Below are 25,014 nucleotides of genomic sequence, written 5' to 3' on the forward strand. Positions count from 1 at the left end.
GGGAAAAATACAACAACAAAACAAGCCAACTGGCAATTTATTCCACTCCTTAAGCAGAAAAGAAAAACAAAGCTAGCTGCTAATTTTTGCTTTAATAAATGAAGTCTACTGATAAACTTATTGATAGACAGATATTCTGGCAACAGATTGTCAGAAACATCTCACCAGGCCACACAAGTAACCCCCACTCACTGACAAGCTGTCTGCAAAGTCAATCTCAGAACCTGTAAAATATCCCAGGTTTGGAGTACAAATATTTTAGTGCTGAAGTAAATCCAGAATAAGTTAATTGTTATTATTTGCATATTTAAACTAATACCGTTGTTAAATATGCAAAGACCTCAATTTAAGTTCAATAGTAATAGATATTTGTTGTCTCTAATAACAGGAGATTTGTACTCACAGCTTCCCAAGCAGAAACCACACAGTCACAGATCCAACAGCAAGTGCTGCCCCTCGTGCTGCTTTTGGAGCAGCATTGGACATCTGCTCCTCCACACCCAACGTGGCAGAGCTTGGGGTCAGCTCATGGTGGAATTCCAGCTGGGATATTTGGGGGGAAGATTTTGCACTGGCTGCTCATCACCAGATTTAACATTTCCCTAAATCTCTTCTGAGAATTTGCTCCACCACCAGGTTCTACCTTGTGCAGGCACTGCACGGGATAAAGAAGTTTGTAATTATTTAAAGAGCCCAATTCTGTTTCTTCTGCTCCTCCTCAATCCCTGCTCTGTTCCAGCAGTCATCAGGAAAAATGGGAAGGCCTTGTTAAGCAAACCATGTCCTGCTGCACCAGTAATTGCTTTTTGGTTGTAGCAGCTGTTCAGTCATGTTAACACCTCCTTAATGATTCTGGGGAGATGCTCAAACCTGAATGGACACAATCCTGAGCAATTGCTCTGTCCAGCCCTGTTTGAGCAGGGTTTGCACTGGGTGCTCTCAAGAGTTCTTTGAGAATGTTGGTTTTTTTGCAGGTATTTTACTGTCATTTGTGTTTATTGCTAGAGAGCCCAAGATGCCAAATGAAAGCTGCACATCAGTCAGAAAGGATCTTTCTGCACCCTCTCGTTTCCAGCTGGCTGAGCCCTAGAGCAGGGTGTGTGGTCACTGTGGAAAGGAACCAGCCAGGAGCTTCCCTTTACCTCTAGGTGGGATTTCTCTGCTTGAGGAGATGATCCAGCTACTCTTGATCCCTGTTGGTGTTTCCTGGATGATGCTGCTCCTTCATCCAAGGGGACCCCACTGCCTCAGACCTGGCTCAGAGCTCCAGCAGACTCAGCTGCATTTAGAACAGACAGAGCAGGAAGAAGTGCTCTGCTTAGAAGAGGAAACATTTGCAAGACAGGCACTGGTAGGAGATGGGTATCAGACACAGGGAGGTCAGCAGATAGGATAGACACAAAAAAAAGAGAAAATGTGTTACATACCCACTCCAGGATTCACATATCACACCAAGAAATTCACAGGACATTCTCACAGACATCTCCCATTTCCCAAACCCCAAGAGTTAATAGGAATGGACAAATCTCTAATAGAACAGGACATGAAATGTCCTGAGCAATGCCTCTGCTCCATACTGAACTGAAATATGCAGAAGCACAGGCTTAGCATCCCTTAGGCCAGAGACTCCTTCAACTGCAATTTTTGGGAGCTAAGGGAACATTTGCCTACAGCACCTGTCAAGCATCTATTGAGAGCTGAGTCGCGGGATCTGAGCACACAGCACGGGCTGCTCTCCAGGTCTGGTGCTGAGCTGATGCTGAGTGCTGCAGCAAAGTGTGCTCCTATTTTCTCAGGAAAAAGATACTTTGGTCAGGAAAAAGACACTCTTTGCTCAGAAAACCTTGGCCACGATGAAAGGAAAGGCAAAGGCAACTCCTAGCAGGGGAGGAGGAGGAGGAGGAGGAGACAGCCCTTCCACACAGGCTCAGGAATTCCAGCTGGTCATGGCACCACCGTGACTTCTAAAGCATGAAACTGCTTTTAATTTGGATGTCTGTCTTAAATTGTCTCTTAAATCTACACATCTAGTGGTAAGACACAATAATAATAATAATCTACCTGGTTTTATTGTATATAGATATAGAAAATACGGAAATTTATAATTTATAATCTACCAATTGTTATTATAGATGGATATAGAAAATACAGAAATTTATAATTTATAATCTACCAATTGTTATTATAGATATACAAAATACAAAAATTTATAATCTATTTTTACCATATATAGTATAGAAAATAAGGAAATTTATAATTTATAATCTACCTATTTTTATTATAGATAGATATAGAAAATAAAGAAATTTACATTGTCAGAAAAGAGGTAAATCATTAATATATATTGGTTTATAGTGTTCCATGTTAAAACCCACTTAAAAAATGCAGCTGTGCTTCATTATCACACTGATAAGAATTAAATGAGATGTGAGTGAGGAGACCTTGGCCTGCACTCCTACCTTGTTCTTGTGCACCTGTGAAGAACATCCCAAAACTGCTTCTTTCCTGTTCTGGATTTGCAGCTAAAGGGATCCTTTCTGCATTTTTCCTGATACTTCTCTTTTAGTTTTCAGATTCCAAATTTTTTAAAAAAAGATACTTTTCAAAACATGCAAATTGAATGTTAATTAGAATGGGATAAAATGCCTTCCAGAATAATTTCAAAAAATCAAGACAAAAATTAAAGAGAGCCTGCACAGAAGTGAAACAAATTAGCAAGGCTGCCCCAAAGTGCAGTTTTATATCCCAGTCTAAGGCAGACATGCAGTGTTCTGTTTCTGCTCTGATTCATCAGGGTAAGCATAATTTCACTGAAATTGGCTTAAAAGCCTCCATTTCCAAAGGAAATATTTACACATTTTCATAAATGTTTGCTTTGCATGAGAAGACTTCTTGTTATAAACAACAAACAAAAAGTAGTAGAAGCTGAGTAAGATCAGCTCTAAGAACCAAGACTAGCCTCAGAAATCAAGTTTTTTCCTTAAAGATACTGTTATTCCTTCTGGTACAAAAAAAAATAAAAAGGCAACGAGAAAAGTGGATATTACAACAGGATCTAAAAATAGCAAATAACTGTTTGAAAAGAAGTCTCTTGATTTGCCAGAAGAACTTGGTTTTGAAAAGCAATTCTCAAGCGTTTCCTCTGTGCTTCCTTCAGTGGCATTATGTGGCAAATGAAAAAAAACTCAAGACAAATTTGACACTTCTGTCAAAATGAACACATTGCTCCTCTGTCATTCTTCTGTGGTTTGCACAGGACCTTGGTGATCCTAAATGCTTAAAGACTTGTGAAAGAAAAAAATCCCCACGATTTAAACTTGTGACAGTATTTACCTTTTAAAGGGGGCAGGAAGAACAAACATCTGTGTGCTGACCTGTGCTGGTGTGGAGAGGATCCCCTGCTCCCTCTCCAGCTGCTGTCAAATATTCTCCCTGTTCAGGGCAGCAGAACACAAACAGAAACAAACAAACAAACTTTGCTCAGCCCTCATTTCAAGTTCTTCAAAGCCATAATAGCCAGGGAGGAGGAAGGGAAGGTGATTGTGCCAGAGTGCTGCTGGTGAACACTCACTGGTGGAAAGCCAAACCTGAACATTTTCTATCAGTAAAATGAGCAGGAAGAACCAAAGTCTGAACAGCAGGAGCCAGGAGAATGAGATAAGCTCCCACTCCAGACACCAAACACTGCAGCTTGCAGTTTCATCTTGTGAGACCCTACAGCACTTACAAAGTAAGTGAAGACTATAAATTTACATTATTACCCAGGCCATGTTAATGGAGAAAGCACCCAGACCTACAGCTCTCAGAATAAAAGGCAAACAAAAATCCAGGCATTCCAAAGCTTCTCTTGGGACATTGTGACCCTGGGGCACCTTGGAGTTTTGGACAATTCCTCTGTGGGGTTAATGCCCTGTGTCCTGCTGGTCAGCCTGGGCCACAGACACATTTTATGGAAAATCCTTTCCTTAGGATTTGTTCTCCTGAGAAGCTGAGAGGCCTCAGGAATGAAATGCAAACAATGGTTATCTGCTGCTGTGGAATGCAGCAGGGGCATCTGGGATTGGTCCATGTGGTGGTTTCTAATTAATGGCTAATCACAGTCAGCTGGCTCAGACTCTGGTCAGTCACAAGATTTTATTCTCATTCCATTCCATTCTATTCTTTTCAAGCCTTCTGATGAAACCCTTCCTTCTATTCTTTTAGTATAGCTTTAGTATATCATTTCCTTTTAATACAATATCCACTATAAAATAATAAATCAGCCTTCTGAAACATGGAGTCAGGATTCTCATCTCTTCCCTCGCCCTGGGACCCCTGAGAACACCAGCACTCTTGGTGACCCCGAGTTCCACCAGGGTGAGCCCTGAGAGAGGAGCACTGGCCCAGGGCTGCAGCTCTCCCCTCCTGCTCTCCCTGGCAGCTCCCACTGCTCCCATTTCGAGGAAAACCTGAGACCAGCAGTTCCCTTTGCTTCAACCAGCCTGGCTGGCCCTGGTGCTTCTCTGAGCAAAGGCCCCATCCTGTGATCCGTCCCCAGGTCTCTGCTGTGCTGCTGTGTGTGATCTATGGCACAGCCCCAGCCAGCCAGTGGCAGATTAAATACAGACTGAGCAGGAGTGCTACATGAAATTGATAAAATAAGTCTGCATTTATAAATTATACATACATTTCCCAAATTGTCATATCTCCCAATCTTCTCTCTGCTGTTTGCCAGATTTTCTCCCACCAGTCACTGTCACATCACAGCTTCTCCTTTCTTTTTTATGTCCTGATTAACAGGACATCTATATTCTCCCTTGAGCTCTCTTCCTCCCAGCAAGATTATTTTCCATATCCCTGCAGAGGGGCCAAGAAAGCATTTGTGAGCTTGAGATGATTCTTTTTCAAGATATACTATGTGATCTAATAAAAGATAATACTTTTTCTTATAAATGTAGCTCCATGAGCACAATTCAAATGCTTCAATATAGGTTCAGAAAAAAAAAATCTATATGAAAACAATTTATTCTTAGATTACTTTAAAAAAAATAAAATTTAAGCTTTTTCCCCTATATGTTAGGGGATTCTATTAATCATTTGGGGGGAATGGTTTGACTCTTCAAATATTGATAAAGACCAGAGATTTTTCAGCAGCAAAAAAGAGCCAAACATGGAATGATCAGATCCTCCTGTAGCACTGATCCTTCAGTGGTGCTCAGGACGCTTTTGAAAGCCACTGTGTTCAAAACAACATTTACACCTCCTGCTCTATTTTCAAACTTTCCCTTTCAGAGTAATGACTCCAGAGGAGACACAAACAGCATTCCCAGGGTGTTGGGGTGAGTTTTTTCCCCAAACTTTTGCCAAGCTGTAGAACTCTAATTTCCTTAGCTGGCCCTCAATACCCAGAGATGTTCCAGGGGCTGCAGTGGGGCTCAGCAAAGATGAGGGGGGCTCTGGGATGCAGCTGGGTTGCTTTGCCAAAATGGAAACACCAAATACATCGGTTCTGCCAAGGAACAAGTACCACCAGGTACCCCATTCCTCCAGGAGAGCAATGGATGATGCTGGGAAAGGCTCCATCAGCACTGGATTCCCTTCAGTGTGTAACCACACCTCTCCTCACACCCTGTGCCCAGCTTCACGCTTTATTCACAATCCAGGGTAGATCCCCATGGGTCTTTTTGGTTTTCCTCTGCAGTGACTTCTGTGCATTTCCATTTCCTTGAATAGGTACCGCTTTGTTTTCCAAAATGTGCATTTTTGTGATGTGGGTACCACACACACGGGATGCTCACAGCAGCTGTCCAAACATCACTTTGCATGATGGGCTGATAGGAAAAAGCCCTCTTGAAAACAGAACTCCCTTGCAGTTTTACTCTTTAATTGCATGATGTGTGCTGCTTTTGACTTTTTTTTTTTTAATAATGGGCCGTGGTTATACAAGTCAAGCTTTTAGCCCTAAACTGAGGAGAAGTGTTCACAATACATCAAACTGTGTGTAGGAAATAGCAAAATAATCTGACTGGTTTAGGCATGTCTCACTGGTAGAGCTTGAAGAGCTCAGTGGTTCAAGGAAAATGGTTTCCTCTGCTTGTCTGAAAGCAAAATGGATTTACAGGTAAAAGGCAGCATCTGTGCATGGACTGCACAAATACACATCCAGACTCACCCTGGAGTTCAGCTCACTTTTTCTGGCACGAAATAACACACAACACAAAGAGAAAGCCAAGTCCTTGACTGCTACAAGGTGCATTTCTCAGGTGCCTTCCCTCCCACTGCTTCCCAGCTGCCAGGAGAAGAATGTGTCTCCTTAAACACCAGGTTTGTGTGACAGACACTGAGCCTGTCCCTGTCAGCAGGGCAGGAAATGTGTTAAACCCCCTGCTTCAGACAGAGCTCTAATGCTTCCATTACTGAACTTATAGTGCATAAGAGACATAACAGTCCAACCTCTGAATGTCACATTTTATTCCAGAATGTTCCTTTCTACTTGGACTAAAAAGCACAGCAGTTCTGTAGCAAGGGGGTGGTAAAAAGTCATTCTGTGTTCCACTTGTAATAGGAATATTTTGTTGGAGTTAATAATAACTATGAGTTGATTACAATTTCACGTGTCCATGCTGAAATTAAATCTGTACTGCATGGTTTGACCTTGAAAAATAATTGGGTTTAGTATCTAGAAGACAAAAAACTCTGTGGCAAAAAAAAAAAACACCCATAATTTTTGAAAAAGAAAAGGATGAGAGTGCCAAGAGTATCTTAAATATGCTGTGCTTTTGTAAGAAAATGCATACCTGATGTTAGCAAATAGCACATTTATCACCTGACTGCCTGGGAAAACTGCTGTTCCTTGAACTCCCTAGACTTTATACATTTTAAAGAGAAAGGCTGTAATTCTGTAAGAGTTTGGAGAATGTGTTAAACCATTAAAGATCATTTTTTTCCTACCTGTGAAAGATAAGTTTCAAACTTGTTTAAGACTTCAGACATCCAATGATTCTCAGGCATTAGGTGCTGCTCTTCACCTCAGCATGGCTTTTAGATTTATGAATCTTAGCAAAGGAGACCTCACCATTCCCATGGTTCATCTGCTCCCCTGCATTACTCTCGTGCTAAATCAATCTTCAGATCCATAAACCAGGGCTGTAAATATTAATGCAGGCCAAAGCAGCCCCAGCTCGGGGAACTCTCACAGCACAGGGAAACTGGGGAGGCAGCAGCTTCTTCTGAGTCCTCTCCAGCAAAATTCAACTCCTGGGCAAGACAAGAGAAGAATATTCTGGTGAGAAAAAAATGGAAAATAATACAGGAAAAGAATGGAGTTCATAAGGCATTTAGAGAACAAGAAAGGGGAAGGCTGAGAGTAAGGAAAAGGAAAATGTGCTGAGGGGATGGGAAAGGGAAGAACAGAGCCAAGGAAGACGGGAAAGAGAAGAAAGCAGAGAGCAGTGACAGAAAAGAGGGTGAGTAACAAAGTGGTGGGAGGGAGAACACACACTAATGAGATTTTGTCTCCTTCTCTTCAGTGTCTGGAAAGCATCAGAGTAAAAGCACCCAGTTCAGTGAATGAATGAGTTTATAGATTGGGTGAGATATCAGGGGAGGTCAGGGCCACATAAATCCAGCCTGACCAAGAGCAAGGGGATGCCCAGGGCTGCCTCCTAATCCCATCACACTGAGGCAGCAGCATACATTGCCCTGGATTTCTCCTTAAAAAAATCACTGCCAATCTCTCAGTTCCAATCTTTGACATGTATCATCCCACAAAGTGATGATGACTGGCACCAGGTTTCTCTGCTTTCTTAGGCACTGATTTCTATTGACTCCTTGGGTTTTTTTCTTGTTTCTTTAATTTCCAAATTTCTTTTTGTTTTCATTAATCTTTCTTCAGGTTGTCAAGTCTCACAGGTGATTTTTGATCAAATTCTCTGACCTGGGTAGACTTTCTTCTGCTTTCATGGCTTTTTTGCATTTTCTCAAGGAACAGAAGGAAAGATTAAAGGGACATTGAGCACAGGCAGCAGAACTGGACACTTGGTCTTTGCAGTGATTTTTTTTTTTTAATTGGCAATCAAGAGGAATTAAAACAAGAGTGGAAAACAAGAACTCCTGCCAAGACAGAGAGAGCAAGAGGCTGTATTCCTGCTTCCAGTTTCTGACATGATATGTTCAAATCCCTTTTGGTTACAGTACGTCAGCTCGTGTTTCACCAAACCATCAGACATAATGCAGCCTGACACACCAATTGTTTTTTGACAGAAATGTAAAGGAAAAGAGACTCTCTGCTCTGCTGGTAAAGAAATAATTTTAAGCAGAGGAACAGCCAAATTTCTCCTAAACACGAATGCATCAGAGTGCTGTGGCCTTGAGAGCTCTGCCCCTCTGCAGCTCCTGCTGCCAGGGCTCGGGGGCAGCTCTGGGGCAGCTCTGGGGGTGCCCTGGGCCAGGCTCAGCCCCCCCTTTGCTGCTCTGCCCTTGGCACTGGCGTGTTTGGCTGCAGCCTGACCTGCAGCCCAGCTGTGCCACATCTGGGGCTGTCCCTGAGCACCATCCTGGCGATCCCCAGCACATCTGGGGCTGTGCCTGAGCCTGGTGATCCCCAGGGTCACAGACATCTTGTATGGAAAATCCTTTCCTTAGGATTGTTCCTCCTGAGAGGCTGAGAGGCCTCAGGAACAAAATGTAACAGGTGGATCTGGGATTGGTCTCATGTGGTTGTTTCTAATTAATGGCCAATCACAGCCCAGCTGGCTTGGACTCTCTATCAGAGCCACAAGTTTTTGTTATCATTCTTTCTTCTTCTATTCTTAGCCAGCCTTCTGATGAAATCCTTTCTCCTATTCTTTTAGTATAGTTTTAATGTAATATACATCATAAAATAATAAATCAGCCTTCTGAAACATGGAGTCAGCTCCTCGTTTCTTCCCTCCTCCCCAGACCCCTGTGAGCACCATCACACCCCAGCACATCTGGGGCTGCACCAGGACACGGCTGTGCCCCCCCAGGCTCACCTCAGTCATGTCCCAGCTCTGCAGGTGTGGCTGGCAGGCACTGGGACACAGCTTGGACTCCCCAGCACTGTCCCCTGTGACTCTGAACCTGTCCCAGCCCTGCAGGTGTGGCTGGCAGGCCCTGGGGCACAGCTTGGACTCCCCAGCACTGTCCCCTGTGACTCTGAACCTGTCCCAGCCCTGCAGGTGTGGCTGGCAGGCCCTGGGGCACAGCTTGGACTCCCCAGCACTGTCCCCTGTGACCATTAACCTGTCCCAGCTCTGCAGGTGAGGCTGGCAGGCCCTGGGACACAGCTTGGACACTCCATCACTGTCCCCTGTGACTATTAACCTGTCCCAGCTCTGCAGGTGAGGCTGGCAGGCCCTGGGGCACAGCTTGGACTCCCCAGCACTGTCCCCTGTGACTATTAACCTGTCCCAGCTCTGCAGGTGAGGCTGGCAGGCCCTGGGGCACAGCTTGGACTCCCCAGCACTGTCCCCTGTGACTCTGAACCTGTCCCAGCTCTGCAGGTGAGGCTGGCAGGCCCTGGGGCACAGCTTGGACTCCCCAGCACTGTCCCCTGTGACTATTAACCTGTCCCAGCCCTGCAGGTGAGGCTGGCAGGCCCTGGGGCACCTCTGGCCACCCCTGCCCCTGCCCCTGAGCGTGGCCACGGCTGCCCAGAGCTGCAGCACCCCCAGGAGCAGCAGGAGGGGTCCCCCTGCCTGAGCCCAGCCAGCCCCTCTCTCTCAGCCCCAGCACCAAACAGAAATGGTCCAGGGCCCCAGGGGCAGCCCTGCTCCACCCCTGCAGCCCCTGTGGATTTTAATTGTAAACCTTTTAATGTCAAAGCACGTTTGTAGGGCCCTGGGTGAGTGGATGACCTTTAATTTCAGACATGTATTATGTGTTCAGAGTGATTAAAGGAGGAATCAAGTTCAGCTTTTAACAGCTGGAAATTTCATGCAATCAGTTGGAGTATTATAATTTTGGAGCTTTTCAGCAGCAGCAGTTCCAGACATCTAGAGCTTTTTGTTTTGTTTTTCTCTTTTATGAACCATTCTCTTTTCATCAGGCCTACCTAACCCCAGGAGCTGCATCTGCCTTCCTGGGGGCACAAACTGAGGCTAAAGAAAGGGACTTTGGGGCAATGAAAAACTGGAAGATGTCCTCACCTCCCATCCAATCCATGCCTGGTTTCTAGACACACCCCCAGGAGAAGTGGATGAGGTTTGATAAAGGATTTTTTGGTCCCACAAAAATTCTCAAAAGAAACAAATGGGGTTTTTTTTTTGAACATTCCAATTGATGGTTTTGGGCGCACAGCTCCTGTGTTCTCCTGGAGTCAGTGATATTTCCAGCCCTTTTTCTGCAGCACAGGTTAATTTGGTCGCTGGGATGGTGGGAGATACAGCAAAGGAACTGCAAGCAATATTATTGTTGTTCTCTTTCCTGAACAGGAGTGAGAGAATGGGAGCTGAGGGGCAATAATCCTCTGAGTGGTTCCTGAGCCCTTCCTGTCCTCTGTGCTCAGGCACAGAACTGCTAAGGAATTCTGATAAAGAAAAATAGGTTTTGTCTTAAGTGACTCTTGAAATTCTTTCAACTTGGGAATTGTACCAGAGCTATTAAAGACCAGTTTTATTGACATGACACGTTCCCTAGGATGGGCCATTAATCATTTTGTGTTATTGTATACTTAACATCTGAAATTCAAGCAAAATCCTAATGATACAACTATCAGGGGGGAAAATGGAGCTGAATCTACCTAAAGTGCTGCTTGTGCTGTGACTGAGCAGCACATTCAGAGCAAAACCTATCAGCTGGACTCCTGCTGTTCGTGTGGAGTTGTATTCCTTAAAGTATTGCTCACAAAAAGGGAAGGAGGTGAGCAATGTCATTCCTGTCCCCTCCCTGCTCAGAAGAACTGCCTGGATACAGAATCCTGCTGTGTCCTTGTCTCTGGGGCTTGCTTTTAAAATATGTGGATAAACATATCTTTAATCACAACCCTGGGCATCTGTTCCAGCCCCAAGCAACACTGATTATTATGGTTCTAGACCAAAATAACTTAATGAGATAGAGGCTACAGGTTTTGCTCCTGTTTTCCAAATAATAACCTGTCCTCATTTACATGTCCCTTAAAGAGGATTAATTTTGACTTTACAACGTATGGTGATTTCAAACCTCTAGAAAAGCAATCTATTAATGTGTGACTGCCTTAATTAGTATCTGTGACTTTTATTGGTCCTGCCTGGTCCCCTAAAAGCATTCTTTTGGCAAAACAAACAAATCAATATTATTTTAAAGAGCAGGAGGGGAGGAAAGCAATAGTGTTGATGTGAAAGGGAGGCTCAGAGATGAGGAGATCACGGGTCCAGGGCAGAGATGAGCACAGCTGCAGAGCAAAACCAGCAGTGAGCAGAGTGACAATGAGGAAGTCACTAATGAACATTAATGGCCTCGAGGTAAAGGAAGGTGGATTTAGGTTTGGTGTTGGGCAGGAATTGTTCCCTGGCAGGGTGGGCAGCCCTGGCACAGGTGCCCAGAGCAGCTGGGGCTGCCCTGGATCCCTGGCAGTGCCCAAGGCCAGGCTGGACACTGGAGCAGCCTGGGACAGTGGGAGGGGTCCCTGCCATGGCAGGGGGGAACCAGAGGAGCTTTAAGGTGAAAGCACTCAGGGATTCTCAAAGGCTCCCTGCAGGTGCCAACTCTGGGCCAGCCGAGGCTGGGGTCAGGGCTGGGCACTGGCACAGAGCAGGTTCTGAGCTGCTGGTGGTGCTGCTCCAGCTCCAGCCCCAGAGGTGCCCTTTGGAGCAGCCCTGCCGAGCTCTGCTCCTCGTGGCCCTTGCCTCAGGCTCCATCCCATTCCTGCCCTGTCCTGCTGAAGGCAAGGCAGGCCTGGCATCTGTCACAGGCATCTTTTCATGAAAAATCCTTTCCTTAGGATGGTTCCTCCTGAGAAGCTGAGAGGCCTCAGGAACAAAATGTAACCAATGGTTATCTGCTGCTGTGGAATGCAACAGGTGCATCTGGGATTGGGCTCATGTGGTTGTTTCTCATTAATGGCCAATCAAAGCCCAGCTGGCTCAGACACAGAGCCCAAGCCACAAACCTTTGTTACCATTCCTTCCTATTCCTAGCCAGCCTTCTGATGAGAGCCTTTTCTTCTATTCTTTTAGTATAATTTTAATGTAATATATATAATAATATAATAAATCAGCCTTCTGACACATGGAGTCAGATCTTTGTCTCTACCCCACTCCAAGAACCCCTTTGAACACGGTCACAGGCATCCATGGCCACCAGGATTTCCCTCCAGATTTCAAAGGTTCTGCCATGGGAACAGTTTGGTGCCACTTTGGGGGTGTCTGTGGAGCAGCTGGTGAGCACAGACACCTCAGCCAGGTGAGAATCCCACAGCAGCACCTCCCTCACTCTGCCCTAACTCAGCCCAGAATGAACAAATGACAAAACACAACAATAACAGAGCAGGAGAAACCAGCAAGGGACAAAAGGAAAGGGAGAGGAATCAGAACTGAGGGGGAGAAGGATCAGGAAACACAAACTGCACCAAAGCCCTTTTCTGCCCAAATTAAACATGACTGTCAATCTGCTGTGGTTTGCAGCCTGGGTTTACAAACACATTAGTTCACCACACTTCTTTCAGGTCTAATAAAAAAAACACCAAACCTAACTGGAATGAGTAATAGTCAGTTTTGTTGTCTGATAATAGATTGATAGCCTTAAGCTTTCTCAAAGGAAATTCAATTTGAATAAGGATTAAACTCGAATTTTCAGTGAAGTATCCATCCCCAAATACTTATTTCTCACATTCATTCTAAATTCTGGCTGTACTTTGTCTTCCAAAGCATCACGGTTTGAAGCTAGGCACAGCTAAATCAAACAGTATCCATATTAATAAAGATGTTTAATGTAAGAGCATTGTTTTTCTCACAATCATTCATGTCTCAAAAAGCTCTTTTATAGCACCACAGGTGAAGAAGGTGTATCTGTGAGAAGTGTCACAAGTATTGAAGCAAAAATAAACACTGTTTTCTCTTCTTTTGATATTTTAGGTGAGGCTTTTAAGGTCAGGTAATTAACTCACGGCTTTCTTGTATCCTTCTGCTGCTTCTCCTGTCTCTGTGTCAAAAGAGTTTCATTAAAACACTCAAAAATTATCATTTTAATGAGTTTCTGACAAGTTAATTTCCTCCTTGTAGAGGTGCAGGGTTTGGGTTTGGTTCAGCCCCTAAAACATTTGTTGTTTACAGAGCAGGAAAACCACCAGGTGCAATGAGTGGTGCTAAACCAGAATTAAACAAATTGAACACACATTTTTGGCCTTCTAACCATCTTTCCAGTCAATATTTAAAACACATGTCATTCAGCTGAGCTCAGATAGCTTTATCCCAGATTCAACAAGAGAAAATCATTGCAGCTGTGGAGTGCACCCTTGGCCACGAACAGGAGAAGCTCCAGATCCTCCTGAACAGCCACTGCAAGTCCCAACAAGCTGATGAGGTTTGAAAAGAGCACTCACTGGAGCCTGCTGAGGCTGGAAGGAGATTATCTAATTAGTTTATGAGTTTGCAGTTCCTTCTATGTTATCTGCCTAGAGTAGCTTCTTCAAAGATGTCCTAAAATGCAGCAAAACAGGGAATAATCAGAGAAAAAAATTTCTGCTTTTCGTGTGAGGCAGTAAGGAGAGGAAGACAGAAAAAAATGTGGGTTTACTTCTCTTGTGTATGAAAAGGAATAGGGGTAGGGTTGCTTTAGACACTCATTCCAAAATATTTTCCATAAATGAGCTAATTTTGAAATCACCTATAATTGAACACACAGATAATTTTAGCTTTGTGCATGAAGTATGGCATTGCAGAAACTGCAAAAAGAGGAAATGGCATGTGATGTATTTGTTGAATTTAGAAACAGCAAACTAAAAGTATATTTTTCTCCAAGAAAAGATTCTGGCAGTTAGTGGAAACAGTCAAGTCCTGAGCAGGGTAATGAGCAGCAATGCTGCTCTAAACATTACCCTCCACACAGGAAACAAATAGAAAGCAATGAAAAATACACCATGGATGAGGCATTCTTCCTTGAGCCCACTCCATTCAAGGTGGTGACTAATTAGGAAAATCTCCAAAACTGAGTTTTGCTTTCTTGAAGTGGACCAGTGAAGATAATATAAATATAACTCAGCCCTATCAACTGATTCGGCTCCTGAAAATAAACTTTTAAGCATATGGTCAGGAAAGCCAATGTATAGGAAGAACAATTCTTGAACAGCATGACAACAGTCTGGAATTACATGCTAGGGCTCACACAAGTGGGTTTGCACAGCCATAATTTCATCAAATGCATTTCAGAGTTTGACAGTCAATCCCACAGAAACACAAGGAGGATTTCCAGGAAATGTTTACATCGTTCCACTCAGCTTTGAACAGTGGGGTTCATTTCTAGTGGGGGAATTCTCTTTGTAAGTGGGAAGATTTCTTTGTTGAGTAAAAGGAGATGGAAATCAAGAGCTCAAATTGCACCACAGGGAGCAACTGTGCACCAAAATGCTCCAGTGACTGTGGCTGTACCTTATGGACAGGACTAGCAGAGCTGGAACCCCTCATTCCTGCCCTGGATTTTGAAAACAGAACCATTGGGCCCCTCCTGAGGGTGACTGCCATGAATAAACCGGGTCCCACATTGCCCAAAGCTCCTTTTCATTTTCCTGATGTTCTAATTTAGCAACCAGGCTCCTGGTAGTTGTTAACAAAAATGGAACAACAGCACCCTCTCCAAGATAAAGGGATTCTTTCTTCAGATTTCCTTGAGAAGCACTATGTTGAGTGTATTTGATGCCTACAGAAGCCTTGCTCCCACTAGAAGGGAACTTGAGCAAGATTGGATACCCTGCCAATATTTTGGATAAGTAGATGTTCAGTCACTTGTGATAGAAATGATCTGAAACTGGAGTATCATAAAATCAGGAATGTAAAAACGGATTTGTGCTCAAAGGTATTCCCAAAAAAGGAAGATAAAGTGCAGGTGATGTCATTGTGAAATTTTCCCTGTAGGAACAAATGTAAATGTTCTGCGTGCTATGGAAACCTTGAATTACAAAAGGAGAATATTGTTTAGAAAATCTTTGCCAGAATTGCAGAAAAGATATCAGCACTTCAACACTGCTAGGCTTCTTTGCTCATAAATCATTACAAAAAATTACAAGTGTCCACTAGCATTCAGCAGAATGTGTAAATGCCAAAATCATTTGTCACAAAATCCTCCTCACCATCACCACCTGGTTTTTTAAAGGAAACAATAAGAAAAAAATCCAGAATTTGCATAAGGAAGCATTTGAAACATCCTTGTTTGGTTTTCATATTTCAAATGAAATTCATTTTCGTTTTCAGATTTCAGTGAAGATTGGGTTTATGATCAAGCTGAGTCATAGACTTGGAATTTCTTAATTCAGTCTGATTTTACAGCTCCTTTATCCCGCTTGTTGCACAGAGCTGATATCTGGCAATGAATTTCACCTGCCTTTTTCTTCCAAACAGAGCACAAACAAAGCTGGCATGACTGGGGAAGTTTTGACTATCTCTGCACAAATCCATATTTGTTGTGGGAAGAATGCAGAGTGTATTTCAATACCACACCTGCTTGTTTGACTGAATCTTCTGGAAAACTGTGCAGAAAAAAAAGAAAAGAGGAGTAAATCCCTGGAGGAGTCTGTCTGCTCATCCTCCCTTGCTGTTCTTTTGGTTTTGCTCCTGAGCCTGCACTTGGCTCTGTGCTCAGTGCTTCCCCTGGGCATGGAGAGCTCCAACCCCTGTTTATTTAGGATCCACAGCCTGTTTATCAGTTAAGCTGTTTTCACACCTCCTTCTCCGGGTAAAGCAAGGCTGGTGCAATAATCCCAGGTCAGAGATTGGACTAGGTGATCTTAAAGGTCTTTTCCAACCTAGTTCCTTCCGGGATTCTGAGATTCTGTGATTTTGTGATGCTGTGATTTTGTGGTTCTGTGATTTTTTGATTCTGAGATCCTGTGATTCTGTGGTGCTGTGGTGCTGTGATTTTTTGATTCTGTGATGCTGTGATTTTTTGATTCTGTGATTTTGTGAATCTGTGATTTTTTGATTCTGTGATGCTGCGATGCTGTGATTTTTTGATTCTGTGATTTTTTGATTCTGTGATGTCGTGATTTTTTGATTCTGTGGTGCTGTGATTTTTTGATTCTGTGATTTTTTGATTCTGTGATTCTGTGGTGCTGTGATTTTTTGATTCTGTGGCCACCACCCTGCAGTGCCTGGAGGTCGCTGCTGCCACCAAACTCCTGGTGGAGCTGCTCCTGTGAGCAACCCCAAACCTGTCCCAGTCCCCATCAGTCTGATCAGCAAAACTCCCCTGTGCCTGCTCTGTTTGCCAGCTTGGATCCTTGGGCTGAGGAGCGCCTGGGTAAGGAAATTCAGCAGGTTATGGATGGGATTCCATTCCTGGTGCTGTGGAAAGGGAGCAGCAGCAGCTTCCAGCTGGTGGGAGTGCAGACAGAAGCACAGCTCTGCCTCAGGTGAGCCTGGATGCCCAGGGAAATGAATATTCTGCTTTATCCTTGCACCAGAACACATCTGACTCCTGTCAGCTGCAGGAGGACAGACAGCACCTGACCCAGCAGGAAGTTCAATTCTTACAAACAGATGAGACTTGATTTAGCATAACCTCTTTGGAGACAGAGTTCCTCCTTCAAAAGCGATCAGAAATGTGATCTGGCAGAGAGCATTGCTGAGAGCTCAGCAGAACGTCTCATCTGGACTCAGCATTTCTGGCTGTGCTCACTGGAGGCACAGTTAATGTCCCATGGAAATGCAGCCCGGGCCCTTCAGACAGACAGGGCTACACCCACTGCTGAATTACACAGACTGGAAATCAACTCTTCTGTCTGAGTGGAAATACAGCAGGGCAAAGAAAATAAGTGATTCTTTTCTCAAGCTTTGCAGATGTACAAGAACGCTGCAGAGACTTAAAGTAAAATTTAAACAAAGGTAGAGAGTAACTGTATTGACATTATATCTGATTTAGGTCACAATTTATGCTGGACAGAAGCTTTTTAAATACTTCCAACCATTATGAGGCTCAAACTGCTTCTTTCCTCAACATCAGTTACATGCTATTTTTAATCTCTATATTAAATATTATTTATATATATTTATATATTTTCCTATTGTACCTACGACACTTAATACACTTATTAAGTGTTGTAGGTACAATATAAATATACACTTATAAATAAACTTATTGTATTTATATTTATATATTTTCCTATTGTACCTACGACACTTAATACACTTATTAAGTGTCATAGGTACAATGTAAATATACACTTATAAATAAACGTATTGTATTTATATTTATATATTTTCCTATTGTACCTACGACACTTAATACACTTATTAAGTGTCGTAGGTACAATATAAATATACACTTATAAATAAACTTATTGTATTTATATTTATATATTTTCCTATTGTACCTACGACACTTAATAGCACAGCCATTTATAGTTAGCAACATAAATTATGGTTTTTTGTGCTAAGATTGAAAATCATAGAAGTGTTTACTGCAGCTGCTGTGCCTTGCACGCCCTCACAGTATTCTGATTTACTGTGTGATTTTCCTCAGAGGATCCCTTAGCATGAGAGCAAGCAATTTTGCACCATACCTATGTCATGTTTTGTTGAATCCACATCAAGATGCCAATGCCCTGCAGCACCTGGAAATGTGCACTGATCTTCTGCAACACCAGTCTGAGCTCTTCAAGACTGAAATTGATTTTTCTCAAAGTGGCATGTGAAGGCACAAAGTGTAGCCAGTGATCCATAGCCCAAACGAGTGTAACAGTACCAGTCCCAGTCGTTGTAGGAGCAGTAACTTTTTAAGTCTTTGCAAGCAACAGTGCAAGAAAAAACAGAGTGTAGTGAAGAATTTATCTTGTAAAATGCCAGGCAGTCAAGTTGTTTTACTGCTGCTGCTGCAGGCTATTGTCAGAGCTGCTAAGTAAATGGTGGGAATGGTTTTCTTTAATTGGAAAGAGCTGGGATGCCATGGTGATGTGCTTTTTATAGCACCCCTACACAAACAGATAAACCAGGGTTTCCAAACTCAGATTTTATCAGATCTGAACCTGGTTCTGTGGTGGGAAAGGCCCAGGTGGGCTCTCACCTGACAGCTAAGAGAAAATTAGCTTTAGCTCACCTGACAGCTAAGAGAATATTACTTTAAATAATATTTTTAAGCTTCTTAAAAATATTATTTAAAGTAATATTTTAAAGCATTATTTAAGAAGCCTAATAATATTATAATACATCATATTATATTATACATACATATTATGTTATATACATTATACATACATATTATATTATCTGTGACTTGTTCTGGACTTCCACAGTTTCACTGAAGAGTAAACAAGAAAGAACAAAAAAGTTTTTACTGCTGCAATGGCCCGAAATAAACACCTGAATATTAAACCAATTAATGTTTCTACCTGCACTGGCTCCTGCAGAGTCCAGGCCTTTAAAAAGTCTGTTTACTTCTCATTAAATGTGTGTAACTGTAGGAGGATTTTCACAAGCCCAAGGAGAGGTGGCACCTCAGTGGATAAAAGAATTTTGACATTGCAACACCTGAGATAACAGATCTTTGCAGTTACAAGTGAAAAGTGACCTTTGCAATTTTAGTTCCCATTTTCCTCTCATGGAATGTGATATTCCTGTCTTTTTTCTCCTACTTTCAAAGAGGGATTGTAAAAAGTTAGGGTTTGACTTTCTGGAATAGCTCTTAGAAGGCCTCTCAAGGTGAACAGGTGCAGATGCTTGGCTTTTTTAACATTCAGATATGAACAAGGAAGCCTGGGTGAGGTGTGGGAGGTGCTGGGTGCAATTCCAGCACTGAGGGAAGGACCTGGGCCAGGTTAGAGGAACAACCATTCCCCTCTCTCAGCTCTCCCCAGACCAGTGGCCAAGTGTGTTTTCTTCCCTTTGCATTCACCAGGTGCTCACTCAGGATCTGTGCTCAGCATCAGAGGGAATTGTTTCTCACCTGCTCAAAGCTGGGTATAAAATACTGAGAGTAAAGTGGAAAATTTGTATGAAATCTGAGAAAATCAGTGTCAGTCTTACAGACGGGAGAGCTGCAAGAACTGAGCCCAGCTTTGAAGGCTCAGGCTGTGTCAACACCAAGTTTGTGCTGTTCTGACAAAATTGTATGGAAATGAGTGTTAGTAAATTACAAAGATGACTTCAGCTAAGATTTCATTTCTTTAAAACTTTAATGGCAGGTGTAGTTTGAAAGAGCAGATGATGCTAATTCCATCTCTTGCTGGCAGTCACTTACCTTTTTAAACAATGCAGCTTCTGCTGATGGCAATTTCAGAGCAGCTGTTGGGGGAAACAGCTCCAGTTTTGGGTGGGATTCCCGAGTCCTCCAGGCTGGGCTGCCAAGCAGGTTCTGATCCTGTCACAGGAGGAGCAAATCAGGATTAGGGTCAGTAATTTGCCCTTGCTCTGGCTGTGGTTAGTGCAGTCTTGAGCAGAGTTCAGGGGTTCCTGGGCATGGAGGGAGCTCTGTGCCATTCCCCTGGAGCTCAGACCCCTGGGAAAGGCCCTGGCACCAACCCCCAGGTGTTCCTGCAGCCCCAGTGCAGGGATAATTCAGAGCCTGCCTCACTTGGACTGAAAACAGAGCTGGTAACACAGTCCTTCTTTTAAATTATGGCTTGTTAGGCCTATTTCTTAATGTGATTAATGACACATCAGTGCTCAAAGCACGGGGCATTCATCAGCAGGGCCTGTGCCCTTAGCACAGGTGTGGAGGGAATTCCAGAACGTTACAACACCAAATTCTGCTGTGTCCACGAGGGGCTGAGGTGACAAATCACCAAAGAACAGGAGCCATTACAGCCCTGAAACATGAATTAATTGGTGTGTACTTAGTGAGATGTGTTTTCCTCTGATGTTGCAAGGATTCCATGAACCTGTATGTGTAGGGCATGGGGCTGTGGAGGTAAATATGAACACAGGAAAAGGTAGAGGGTGAGAAATAATTAAAATTTAAATATTTTTCCAGTGCAGAATGTCAGACAACAGGAAAATAATCTTTCTTGAAGATAGGAACTAGCTTTGGTCAAGGTTTTCTCAATGGAAGAAACGTGTTCTGAATCTTGAGTTAGCAATTTAGACAGAGAGAGCTGACAGTCATGTAGAGTGCTGACCAAGGGCATATTCTAGATATAATAAAAAAATAATACAACTTACTTCTCAGCATCTCTGTAATTAGAGCAAGAAAGATCAATGCTCAAAATCAGCCCCTAATTACAAAAAACACCCAAAGAAATAAATATCTGTCTGCAGAGAACATTACTGACAAAACTGAGCAGCAGCCCAGGTGAGCCAATGACCCTGAGGACAAAAGCCCTCAAAATCCTGAGAGAAATGGAAAATAACCTGAAATGCAAACAGAGGCAGGGAGTCTCAGTCCCTAAAATGTAAAGATGGCTGTGATTTTAGGTAATTAATTAGAAATAATGCAAGAAGACCTTATTAGTTTTTTGTAATATCTGTGCATCTCAGGGCATTTTTGATCAAATATCATACTCTCACTTTTGTGTCTCGTTTCACCAGGAGTCATGAGTGACTCTTGTTTTCTGCCTGGTTCTGTTCAGTTTTTTTTTCTTCCTTTTCTTCCCCAACCTTGATTGTCTGTCTTGCTCTGTTATTTCATCTTCTCTTTCATGTATACTGTAAATTCTCTGGAGCACTTGTTTCTTTGTTATAGGTCTGCAGAGAGCCCTGAATAACCCAGCCATGATCTAAACATGAGGGGATCTAAGTGATGGCATACAAATAAATGAATAAAATGTGTTTATTGCACTTCTCTAATAGAAAGAGGCGATTAATGCATAATAAACACGGATTTTATTAATTTAGAAAAACAATAAAGGGAAAATCTTGTTGGTAAGCAAGTCTTGGAAAAGGTATTTCTATGCAATCTCTTGTAGCTCTCCTCAGAAAAACTTCCTTGCTCTGCCTTCAAAAGCAGAGATATTCTGAAAGAATGAAATATTAGGAAAAAAAAATAAAGAAGCTAATAATCAGTCCTGTCTATCAAAGAGACCTGTGAATTATGCAGTGCTCCAGTGCCCTGACCACAGTGGGAGATTGAAGATTGACTCTCTGGAATTGAAATTAAAGAGGAGTTGCAATATCTGACATAAACCCCGTTTTTCATGGCTCCAATTCCTTCAGAACTGGCCATTACTAAATGGACATTGACATCAGAATGCAGAGTTTTTGTAAAACCTGCTGGGGCTGCAGCAGAGCAGGGCTTGGATCTCCACACACAGCCACTCCTCTTTGGCAGAATTAAAAATAAAATTAAAAAATAAATAAAAAAACAAAAAACTTGCCAAAATTAAAATACACTTCTACTTTAACAATAATAAAACAAAATAACAGAAACTCCCATCACAATATAATATATATCAAATTACGTATCAAATCTATTTATATTTGATATTTATACATCAAACATAAATATATTTGAGATATAAAAATATATATTTTTATAGATATCAAGTATATTTATATGTACTATATAAAAAAACTCCAACCATATACAAATACTATACATAGCCCAACACATACAAAAATTACAACTACAAAAACACAACTACAAAAATTTGAAAATAAAGTTTTTTAAAAAATCACAAAAAACTAAAAAAAAGCTTTCTCCAAATCTCAATGATACAAACCAAAGATTCCAATACCAAACATAGACATCCCAGAAACAAACAAAAAATACACCCTGTGAGCTGAGCTATAATGCTTCCTACATAATTATAAAAAATAATTTAAAAAATCTGCTACAACTCTAACACAACAAATACATAAATTAAAAACTAACAAAACTCAAAAAACAAGGAAAAAATTTACATTTTGTTTCTTTGCATCACCAGTTAAAAAGTTATAAGAAAAAGGGAAGTGTTGTAAAGGTTTTATTCTGATTCTTATTACTCTTTCTTTTAGTTACTGTTAATAAATTTTCTTTATACCCTTCTGAAGTTCTAAACCTACTTTACCTTTCTGCTGATCCTATCTCAGAACAAGAAGTGAGTGCACTAATAATTAACCAACACTAAAACCCACCACACTCATGAATACAATTAACCAAAAAACCCCCAAATCACCGAAATCTCAAACTGAGAAACCGAAACCGCAGAGCAGAGTTTGAATAGCTCTGCCTGTGCCTCAGGCAAGGCCAGCCTGCTCTCAGGGCTCAGCTGAACACAAAGCCTTGCCCAGGCTCACCTCCCTGCCTGGCACTGGCGCATCCCCTGGAAAATCCCTTGGCCCAGGATTTTCTCCTGGGAAGCTGAGAAGCCTCAGGGGAAAATGAAAACAATGATTATCTCATTTGTTTCTCCTGTGTTTGGCTGCTTTGGAATGTGGTTGGGGGTTGTTTATCCAACAGGGATTATTTCATTGGTTTTGTGGGAATTGTTTTCACTTAGTGACCAATCACAGCCAGCTGGGTCGGGGCTTGAGTGAGTCACGAGTTTTCATTATTATCTTTTACCCTTCTCTAAGTATCCTTTCTCTATTATTTGGTATAGTTCAGTTCAGTATGCTTTAATATAATATAGATCATAAAATAATCAATTATCCTTCTGAGAACATGGAGGCAGATTCACCATCCCTCCCCTCAACGGGGTCTCAGAAAATACCACACCTGCCCGACCTGGCTTTGTCCCCATTTAGGAACATTTTGGCTTCCTGCACTCCCCACCCCAGGAAAAAAACCCCAAAACCAACCTGGAATGCATAAAAAAAATTAAATAAAATAAAAAAGTCGGCAGCAAAAGCAAGACTGAAGTGCAAGGGCAGGGCAGCCTTGTCTCTGAGGGCTCTGGGAGCGGGGACTCTGCTCCTCTTCCATTCCAGGCTCCTCCGAGCCCAGCCCGGGGAGGATCCTGTGAGATGGGAGCTGTGGGGGTGACCTTGGCTGCTGCTTGAGGAGAATGTTCGAGAATGGCTGTGCCAGAATAGTGCTGGAAGAGCTCTCAGATGTGACATCTTATTTTTCATACCCGTGCTGCTGCTTCTGTGTGTTTCTAAACCTGACCTCCAGATTTATCCCCTTAAGAATTTCTGAAATAATGGCATTCCATTAAGAATAATAATTGCTAAAAGTTTCCATGGTTTGTTTTGCCTCCTTAAAAACTACTTACAAAAGTGAAATTTTATCCTTTATCTCACCTCTACCTTTGGTTTTTTCTGCTCTTTAGAAATCAACAATCTGCTAATAATAGATACTTCACACAAGATGTGTTAAGTGGTGTTTTATAAATGATGTTTCATAGCAATGGATTACTCACAACACTCCAGCCATCTAAATTACAATATGTGTTACAAAGAAATGGAAAATCACATTTTTGCAATTATTATAAAGTTTGCATTTAACTTTTTGTCTATTTATCATTCTATTTCCATTTTCAGTTAGTAGAACCTTCACTATCTGTACAATCAGAATAAACCTTTACCTGCTTCAGAAAAAAAAAAAAAAATTGTCGGCTTTAGGTCTATCATAAGATTTTCATGGCTTCAAGCAACCACCCTCATGCAGAGAAAAGTGAAAGGATAATTACCACATTTTTTAAAGGTTTCTGCCTATGATAAGTTAGTTTTATTTGTCATTTGGGAAAAAACAAATATGGGAAAAACCAAATTTGGGAAAAAAACCCCAAATTTTTGAAACAAAATTTGGTTTATTTTTTTTTTCCTCTCCTAGCTAACTGTTCTTACCTGTTTTCAGCACTTCTCTTTGTGCTGGTCAGCCTCTGACCAGGAGATGTGAGAAGCACTCAAGGACAGATGTGTTTGTGCTCTTGCTGTGGGGAGATTCTGCCCCCAGCCTGCCTGGCCTGGCTGAGCCTTTCTGTGCCAGCCCAGAGCAGAGCTGTGGGCTCAGCATTGTCACATCCTGCCAACATCTGCATTGTCACTGTGTGCCCAACATCTGCATTGTCACTGTGTGCCCAACATCTGCATTGTCACTGCCTCCCAACATCTGCATTGCCACTATGTGCCCAACATCTGCACTGTCACTGCCAGCCAACATCTGCACTGTCACTGTGTGCCCAACATCTGCACTGTCACTGTGTGCCCAACATCTGCACTGTCACTGCCTGCCAACATCTGCACTGTCACTGTGTGCCCAACATCTGCACTGTCACTGTGTGCCCAACATCTGCACTGTCACTGCCTGTCCAACATCTGCATTGTCACTGTGTGCCCAACATCTGCACTGTCACTGTGTGCCCAACATCTGCACTGTCACTGCCTGTCCAACATCTGCACTGTCACTGTGTGCCCATCTGCATTGTCACTGTGTGCCCAACATCTGCACTGTCACTGTGTGCCCAACATCTGCATTGTCACTGCCTGCCAACATCTGCATTGTCACTGCCTGTCCACATCTGCATTGTCACTGCCTCCCAACATCTGCACTGTCACTGTGTGCCCAACATCTGCACTGTCACTATGTGCCCAACATCTGCATTGTCACTGCCTGCCAACATCTGCATTGTCACTGCCAGCCAACATCTGCACTGTCACTGTGTGCCCAACATCTGCATTGTCACTGCCTCCCCAACATCTGCACTGTCACTGCCTCCCAACATCTGCATTGTCACTGCCTCCCCAACATCTGTGCCATGGCAAGAGGCTTCCTGGAAATGAATTAGTCGTGAGGCAGTTTTTATATCCCCATATAAAGCAAATATGGAATAAATCAAATTATTGTTTAATATGCCTGATTATCCTGTAACGCCTCTCCAGTCCCATGGCACACGTCCTGTAGGGGCCCTGCTTTGCTCCTGTGAACATGTCATGGATCTCTTCATGAAGAGAGATGGCACAACAAGTTCCTGCCAGAGCCAGAATCCAGGGGAAAAAAATGAGTTATAATATAGATTCCTGCTCTAAAGAC

General features: G+C 42.6%; 1 long non-coding RNA gene across 2 annotated transcripts; it reads right to left on the minus strand.

Moving 5' to 3' along the window:
* Positions 1–8: 8 nt before the first annotated feature.
* On the minus strand, positions 9–24,444 carry LOC139597147 (uncharacterized). Of its 2 annotated transcripts, none has more exons than XR_011681529.1 (5): positions 19,363–24,444; positions 6,931–7,236; positions 4,667–4,836; positions 3,334–3,432; positions 9–1,279 (listed from the first exon to the last, which is right to left on the minus strand). It is a non-coding gene; the product is annotated as an uncharacterized lncRNA (long non-coding RNA). The 2 variants fall into 2 exon arrangements; XR_011681528.1 differs by having other exon boundaries at positions 9–1,348.
* Between the last annotated feature and the right edge of the window lie 570 nt (positions 24,445–25,014).

Source organism: Agelaius tricolor, unplaced genomic scaffold, assembly GCF_023055355.1.
Source record: "Agelaius tricolor isolate 1412-34295 unplaced genomic scaffold, bAgeTri1.0.p SCAF_17, whole genome shotgun sequence".
Classification (NCBI taxonomy): Eukaryota; Metazoa; Chordata; class Aves; order Passeriformes; family Icteridae; genus Agelaius; species Agelaius tricolor.